Source organism: Myxine glutinosa, chromosome 7 (assembly GCF_964187855.1).
Source record: "Myxine glutinosa chromosome 7, kmMyxGlut1.1, whole genome shotgun sequence".
Lineage (NCBI taxonomy): Eukaryota > Metazoa > Chordata > Myxini > Myxiniformes > Myxinidae > Myxine > Myxine glutinosa.
Window position 1 is genome coordinate 124,611,919 of NC_136267.1, and position 8,401 is coordinate 124,620,319.

General features: G+C 43.2%; 1 long non-coding RNA gene across 1 annotated transcript; it reads left to right on the plus strand.

Moving 5' to 3' along the window:
* Positions 1-1,035: 1,035 nt before the first annotated feature.
* Positions 1,036-8,101, plus strand: LOC137417124 (uncharacterized). The gene is made up of 3 exons (XR_013623976.1): positions 1,036-1,172; positions 6,656-6,758; positions 8,064-8,101. It is a non-coding gene; the product is annotated as an uncharacterized LOC137417124 (long non-coding RNA).
* Positions 8,102-8,401: the final 300 nt, after the last annotated feature.

Here is an 8,401-nt window from a genome sequence, read left to right on the forward strand (position 1 = left end):
TATGGCTGCTATATGGCAATATCTAAAATATTGTGAGTCTCCGTTCATTACCCTGACCACAGCGTTGGCCCCGACAAACGTTTCATGACGATCATAACAAGCTTCTGTGGCATGTCCTTCTTCCTCACACACCAATACTGTTCACCACTCCTCTTGGAATCCTATCACATGCCTTCTCTAGATCTGTGAATGTTCAGCTTCTTATTTCCTTCCAGAAGCTTTTCCTCATTCTGTCTCATGATGAAAATCTCATCCACTGCTCCCCTTCCTGTTCCCCTGCATGAATCCATTCTTCATCTCATTTATCTTCACAATTCCCCTTCGCCTTAAGGCCTACAACACCCACCAGTATCTTCATCGCATGCGCCATCAATTTGATCCCTCTGTATAATTTCCACAGTCTAAGATATCTCCTTCTTTTTGAAAGTTGGTATTAATATGCTCTTCCTCCAATCACATGGCATATTCTCCTCACCCCACAATATCCCAATGAACTCTACCATCCAGTTAACTCCCTCATTTCCTGGCGGCTTCACTAACTCAACCACACCTTTAGATGGCCCACACTTTCCCGCTTTTCATTTTGTCATGTGCTTTTCTAACCTCCTCCTCTTGAACCACATCTTGTTTTCATCATGTCACCTCTATTTTCATTATTATTACCCATCCCATCTCCTTCCTTCCATGAATAACAAGGAAATGCTCATGTACAACATTGATGAACTCGGACACTGTATTTTTGCTAACTATCTAACTATTCCAAACAATTCACTTTTCATTGATTCTCTTTTCATGTGTTTGTCCTGATCCAGGTCTGGATTGTGAACATCGTTATGATTGGGTGGTTGGTCCTTCAACTCATAACTATAGTTCTTCTCCTCCTGACACTGGTAGGTTGTCTCCAAGCGCACATGGACAGTTTAACATTGTGCAGAAACATAAATAAATGACAATTCCTCTTAAAGCAGACACTGAGAAGGACAGATCCTTTGCAGATGTGGTGCTTTAGTCTTCGAAGCTTTAGCGGCACGTTCACATGAATCCTACATCCATGTGATGAGGTAGACAGTGAGACACATGTACACATACATACAAAAAATTGTCTTGCCTCGAACTATTGATTCTGATCTTGTACAATTTTGCTTTCAGGTGCTGAAAGAGAAATCGTCCAGGTAAGTAATTGTGTTGTGGTAGTGTTGTGGTCGTGCTGACCCTGTTGTGGTAGTGGACAACAATTGGTTGCTGAAGATGTTTTATTGTTTTTTATATCAGCTTTTGCGGGATTTTGTTCTTCTCATTTTTAATGATATGATGAAAATTATCCGTTTTACATTGAAATTTCTCAGAAATGATGGTGATTAATATTGAGCGAATTTCAAATTTCATCTGGAGGAATGTACTTTGAAAAGGCATTTCAAAAGTAAAACTATAACAATGCGACTGTGTTGCCAATATGCCTCCGCATAGTCCCACAATGATTAACTCCTCAGCGTCCGAAGTAACTAACTAAGTAACTAACTCTTAGTCCTCCTCAGCGTCGACGAGTCTGGCATTTCACTCAGGCCAACTGGCACGGTCTTCAAGCAGCCATCATTGATCTGGACTGGTCTCCCATCTCCACCACCTCTGACATAAACTCATCCTGGGAATTCTTCCAAAGTAAATTGCTCTCTCTCATGCACAGATTTATCCCATCTCGTCTTCAGTTGTCATACCCTTCCTCCCGTCTATGGTACACGGATTCTTGTGGTGAGGCTGTTGCCCAGAAACAACCTGGACTCTGTGTCATTTCCTCCTGACAAGGTGGGAAGGTTTCTGTCAACCCGCGACTCTAATTCTGCAACTGGACCTGACGGCATCAGCCCACGGGTCCTAAAATCCTGTTCTTCCGCTCTTTCACTCCCTCTCTCTGTTCTCTTCACCCGCTCTTTTGCTCAAGATCAACTGCCATCTGCTTGGAAATTAGCCAACATCACCGCTTTACACAAAAAGGTGCAAAAACAGATCCTTGCAACTGCAGACCAATCAGCCTTCTCCAAATTATCAGCAAAGTCATGGAATCCATCATTGCTTCGGATATGAAATCTTTCCTCTTCTCCAATGGCTTGATCTCTGATCATCAATTTGGTTTCAGACCAGGTCACTCTACTCTGGACATGCTGCTTATGCTGTATCAACAATGGATGGAGGTCCTCAATGCCAAACAGGAAATTAGAGCTGTCTCCCTCGACATATCACATGCCTTCGATACGGTCTGGCACACCGCTCTGCTCACCAAGCCCTCCTCCTTTGGTATCCATGGAAATCTCCACGCCTGGCTGGTGGACTTCCTCTCTAGTCATAGTCAACATATGGCGCTGAATGGTGTTCTCTCATCTCCTCTTCCTGTACAGGCTGGAGTTCCCCAAGGCAGTGTTCTGGGCCCTGTGCTTTTTCTGGTCTTCATCAATGATCTCTCTGACTCTCTTGATAATCCTCTCTATCGCTTTGCTGATGACTCCACTCTCTGCCGCTCCATTCCTCATCCCTCAGATCGGCAGTCTGCAGCCTCCTCACTCTCTGCAGACCTGGACAAAATCACAGACTGGGCAAACAAGTGGAACATGTCTTTCAATCCTGACAAATCTCACACTCTTATGATGTCTCTCCGAAAAGACCGACTGGACAACCCTCCCATCCACTTTCTGAATAATCCTCTCCAAGAAGTTCTGTCACTCAAGCTTTTGGGTCTCACTATCTGCCATTATCTTTCCTGGGAAAACCACATTTCAAATCTGGCCTCCAAAGCCAGTCGCTGACTGGGCATCCTCTGTCGTGCGAAGTCCTTCCTTGGCACACCTGAGCTCCTCACCACATACAAGGCTTTCATCCGCAGCTCAATGGAATACTGCTCTCCCCTCTGGGCTGGTGCTCCTGCGTCACACCAAGCTCGTCTTCATGCTGTTGAAACCAAAGCGTTCAGAATCGTTGGAATCTCCCGTGATGAAGCTACCTCCGAGGGCCTTTCACTTACTCACCGCAGGCAGGTTGTTGGTCTTTCTGTCTTATACCGACTCCTCTCCGGCCTTGCTCCTCCAGCTCTCTCTGGGCTCTGTCCCCCAAATATTCCCACAGGTCGCACAAGATCTGCCTGCAACCCTCTTATGGTTAAACTGCCTAAATCAAGACTCTCTGCTCACCTTCACTCTTTCATTCCTCTTTTCTCCCGCCTCTGGAACAAACTCCCCCACTCCCTTCAATCCCACTCCTCCCTCCAGGTCTTCAAAACAGCTGTTCACCACCATCTCTTATCTTCCCCCATCCAAAACCTTGATCTTTTCTACCCCTGCTAATTTCACCCCAAATCCTCTTTTTTGAAATCCCAACTTCTTTCTTGAAAGTCCTTGGTGTCCTTGTGTTTATACTTCTCCCACCCCACCCCTTCCCACACCGCCTCCCCCCAAGCCCTCTGCCTCCCACACATTCCCGATGTCCCTCACAAATGTTGTTTTTATGTGCTTTCCCTTCTCTCCCCATCTTGTCTACTGCTCCCCTTTTTATATACTTTGGTTGTTTGTCTGTTTAATTTGTTTGTGTGATAAATGTTAGCTCTTTCACGAGCCTCGATTATGTACACAAAAAAAACCAAAAAAAACAAAAAAACGGATCGATGCCATCACTAATATGGCTGTCAAACCACGTGACATATGACATCATCATTTTCAAACTGTATGCAACAGTGCTGTTTGATATTTGTAAAATTTAGCATCGATAGGGTGAGCGGTTTCAGAGATATAATTATTTTATATTTTCCTTCAATCCAATATGGCTGGCAAACCATGTGACCTATGATGTCATACATTTAATATTTCAATACAAATGGGTCATAGATGATGTGCATGCAATTTCAGATTTTTAGGATGAGGAATTCGATGAAAACATTTTCGGCTGGTATACCACTTCACCTATGATGTCATCATTATCATGATTTTGTTCCCCATTGGGAGTACTTGACAAAGTTCCAAGTTTCAAATTTTTCCATTCAGTGGTTTCCAATAAAAAAAATTAATTCTTTGCTTTTAATCCAAGATGGCTGCCATACCACGTGACCTATGACATCACAATTATCATATAAACATTCTGTGTGGGTGTTACCCTCACCCTGAAAGTTTTGTCTCAATCGGACATATGGTTGTTGAGAAAAACGAGGATGGACGTACGGATGGACGGACAACCCGAAAACATAATGACTCCTGCGACTTTGTCGGCGGCGGTATAATCAGGGAAAGGCAAGAGGGGATATCTCACCAAGATATCAAGCTCTCGTATGTAATGTATGCAATGCATTGTGGGAATCCAGGTGGTGCGCTGCCATCATTGCAATCATATTGTTCTATTTTGTCAGTCACAAGAGCTTTCGTGATTTCAAACATGAGTTTTATTAAAAGAAATCCCGACGAGTTGAAAATGGCAGAACTAAAGATCTGGTTAACCAGAGGGAGGGCGTGAAACGAGACTGAAGGCTTATTTCGTGCAGAGGTAACGTGACTGCTTGAAACGAGCTCCCGGACTGTCGGTGTCGGATTTGGTTGTCACATGTCATACGTACGCTACTTGGTTTCCATGCCGACTGATTACACGATTGATCCACGTGTTTCTCCAATGTTCTAGAAAGAATCCGACAAAGAAACCTTTGCTCTCCTTTCCTCCACAGCATATTCAGAGAAAGGACAAAATAAAGTAAATAAAAGAAACCAAAAGAAAAGTTCCAAAACAGGAAAACAGATTTTATAACATTTAAACAACTTTATTGTCTTCGAGGTGTTCGAGGTGTTCGAGGTTCGAGGTGTCGAGGTGTCAATCCCTGGTGTTGGGCTAGCGGTTAGGGTGCCGGCTTAGGATAAACCTAGGATCCTGGGTTCGAATCTCGGTCGATCGCCGAATTAATGCCAGGGGGGTTGATTCAGCCTGTCATCCTTCCGAGGTCGGCAAATTGAGTACCAGTTCACTGGTAATTCCCTGTTTGTCGTTGAAGGCGGCAAAAAGGGTTGGCGTCAGGAAGGGCATCCGGCCGTAAAACATTGCTTCAAAAAGGGGACCAAAAAACAACAACAACTACCACGGTCCCCGAAAAGGCCAACCCCCGCTTTGCGGGGAAAAATGGCCTCTAAACGGTGGTTTTTAAACAACTTTATATGGGAATAGGAAACTTCACTTCCGGTTGAAGGGGAAGCACCAGTGGTCAATTTGGAAGAACATCCAAAAACGCAAGTTTTGAGGAAACAAAGTTCAAAACCCACTTTTTATTCACCATAAATGTTTGTTGGCGTGCACAACACACTTATCTACCGTGTGTAAATCTTCATTATATAATTTGAAAAATCTCACTTGTGATGCAAAATTTCCCACTAAAATTCCTTCTTACCTGCAATGAAACTCAGTCGGTCCGTCGGTGGGGTTTCCTTGGGGTTACAAACTCCCTGGGTTTCAGAGGAAATATCATGGGGGCTCAAATCGTGTACATTTTTCTTCCACCCTCCATGTTCACCACAAACATGGTCATAATCACCAGGAATAAAATCTCTCCTCAATAATTTCTGGACAAATAGCTTCCTCAAACTCTCATCGTTTGGGATAACGTCAAATGAAAGTCCTTGAGAAAACTGTGTATGTGTGAACTCCTATATTGTTGACTTGACACAAGTAGCACATTCCCCAGAGGAGATACAGGAAAATGCTGACTTTCCACAAACTTTGGTCTTCCCATCAACATAAAGGCAGAGGTCCTTTTTCAACTGGGGCCAAATGACGAGTACTATGATCCTGCAGTGTACATAGCTGGATATCCTCTCTGGGTCATAAAGAAGTTCACCTATCTTGGCAGTGTTGTATCTCATGACAACTTAGATGCGGAAATGTCCAGAAGCATTCAGGCTGCTACTTCTGCTTTTGGGACCCTCCATTCGCACTGCTACAAAATGTAAGGTCTGTCAGGCCGTTTGTCCTCAGCAGAGACAATCACATTGTATAGAAGCTATGTACGCAAACTAGCGCAGGTACAACAATGCCATCTCCGATACATCCTTGGAATATTGGAAAGCTAAGATCACGAGCAGAGAAGTGCTCAGGTGTACAGACATGTCCAGTGTGAGGACCATCCGACTGAAAAACTTAACTCTGTTGGGTTGGCGATGTAGTACGCATGGAAGATTCACATCGACTTAAATTTGTTGTATTCGGTCAGCTTAGTACAGGGAGTAGGACACAGGGTGGACAATGCCTGTGCCACAAAGACGTCATTCAACCCAATTATCTCAACGCTGCAGAAATCCCAGTGGAAAATTGGGAGACCATCACCCAAAACAGACATGCATGGTGCAATGCAAGCCACAAGGGGGCTGAGGCTGCTGACAGATCAAGAATAACATGTGAATGGCTGCGGCAACAGAGATGCCACGATGCCATCCAATATCCGAGGTCTATATCGGTCGACTTTGATGAATGTGGGAGAAGCTTCTCAGCGGTTATCGTCCTTGTCTCCGACTCCCGTACCCATCACAATTAAGATTTCATCCCCAATCATCGTCGAATACACAAACAGAGAGATTTCTTTGAATAGATTGTGGCTTTCTTTTGAATTATTTTATATTGATTAATATTTCTTGTTGTTGAACAGCTGCATTTCCACCAGTAGCAACAATTTCTCGGAGACAAGTGTTCCGCCAGTAATGAACATATCCGATATGAGTGGAAATGTAGAAGATCCAACTACTCTTCAGGTAAGTGCCTATTCTTGAATGGGTACCTCCTTGAACTCGAAGACAAATTTCAATACTTTGCAAAATAACAGTGAGTGGTTGATGTGCTTTAATATGTCACTTTGGTTAAAATAAACTTTCATTGGATCTTTGTTGCATTGTGGGTGTTGGGATTTTCCACAGAAATATCGAAGCAATTAGCCTGAAAAAGGGTCTCATGGAATCTGATGAGATTCTCATAAGATATGTCATATCTTCGGATAAATCATAAAATATTTTTGAAGGGCAAGTACAGAGCAGAATGAAAATTGGAAAATATCCAATCCCACACAGCAACTTTTCCATACAATTGTGTGACCCCCTGATAATAATGCGACCTGGAAATTCTTCCAGAGAAGCCAAGCTTCAACTTGAAAAACAATGACTTCAAGTGATCACAATCATTTCTCAAAATCATCATTTTAACCTAACCTCATTGATTTTATGTTGTCGCAATTTTCATTCGTTACATGATTGTTTTGTTTCTTGTAAAAAGTGTTGGAAGTGTTGAACCCCATGCAATTAGGAACAGATTATCTCATCACATTCATATAGCGGTATTGTCGGATGCATAGACACTTTAAATGACAATGAATCTGAGCTCATTTGGAGTGAGAAAACAATTCCTCTAAATTCCCATAGATATTGCAGGGTTTAAGCAATGTTACAAAATGCATACGATACATCACAAATTTTTTTGATGTTACAAAACATCACATGTTACAAAAGTCATCACAAATTTTTTTGCACTTATGATGGAGAAATGTCTGGGCAAGCTTTTTTTTTTTCTTTTTTTTTTTTCTTTTTTTTTGTATACAAGATCGAGGCTCGTGAAAGAGCGAACATTAATCACACAGAAAGACAAACAGACACACAAAACAAATAACATCGGGAGCGGTAGACAAGATGGGGAGAGAGGGGGAAGGACACAAACACAACATTTGAGAGCAGGGACCGAGAGACATGGAGACATCGAGAGAACTGTGGGAGGGAGAGGGCTTTGGGAGGGAGGCATGGGAAGGGGGGGGGGGGGGGTGGGAGAGGTATAAAACATATGGACACTGCCAAGACTTCCAGGAAAGAAGTTGGAATTTCAAACAAGGTGGATCTGGGGTGAATTAGTGGGGGTAGAAAAGATCAAGGTTTTGGATGGGGGAAGATAAGAGATGGTGGTGAACAGCTGTTTTGACTGGGTTTAATTTGGTTGAAAACTGGGTTTAATTCTGTCCATTGTTTGGCAAATTACATCGCTATTTGTAAATTCATTTGCAGCCACCTGTTTCACAGCATAGGACCCAAGTAGCAGGACCCGAGCTTGAGCGCCGACAGTCCTGAATTTAAGGTGTCCATGGCTTGTTTGTTTCATTCCTGCTTCCCCAGTTTTCCTTTCCACTTTGATTGAGAGTTTGCATGTTTAACCACCTTGGTCCCACTCCACTGTATTCCCCACTCTTCTTAATCTCATTATTCTCTGTCTCCCTTCATTCTTTCTGCATGTCTCATACTATCTTGGCCCTCTAGTCTGCAGTTGGTGTGTCCCCACCCTCCTATTTCCACGATTCTTTTCATTTTGTTGTTGCCTGACCTGTACTGTGTTCCACCTCCTCCACGAGTCTCAACTCTGC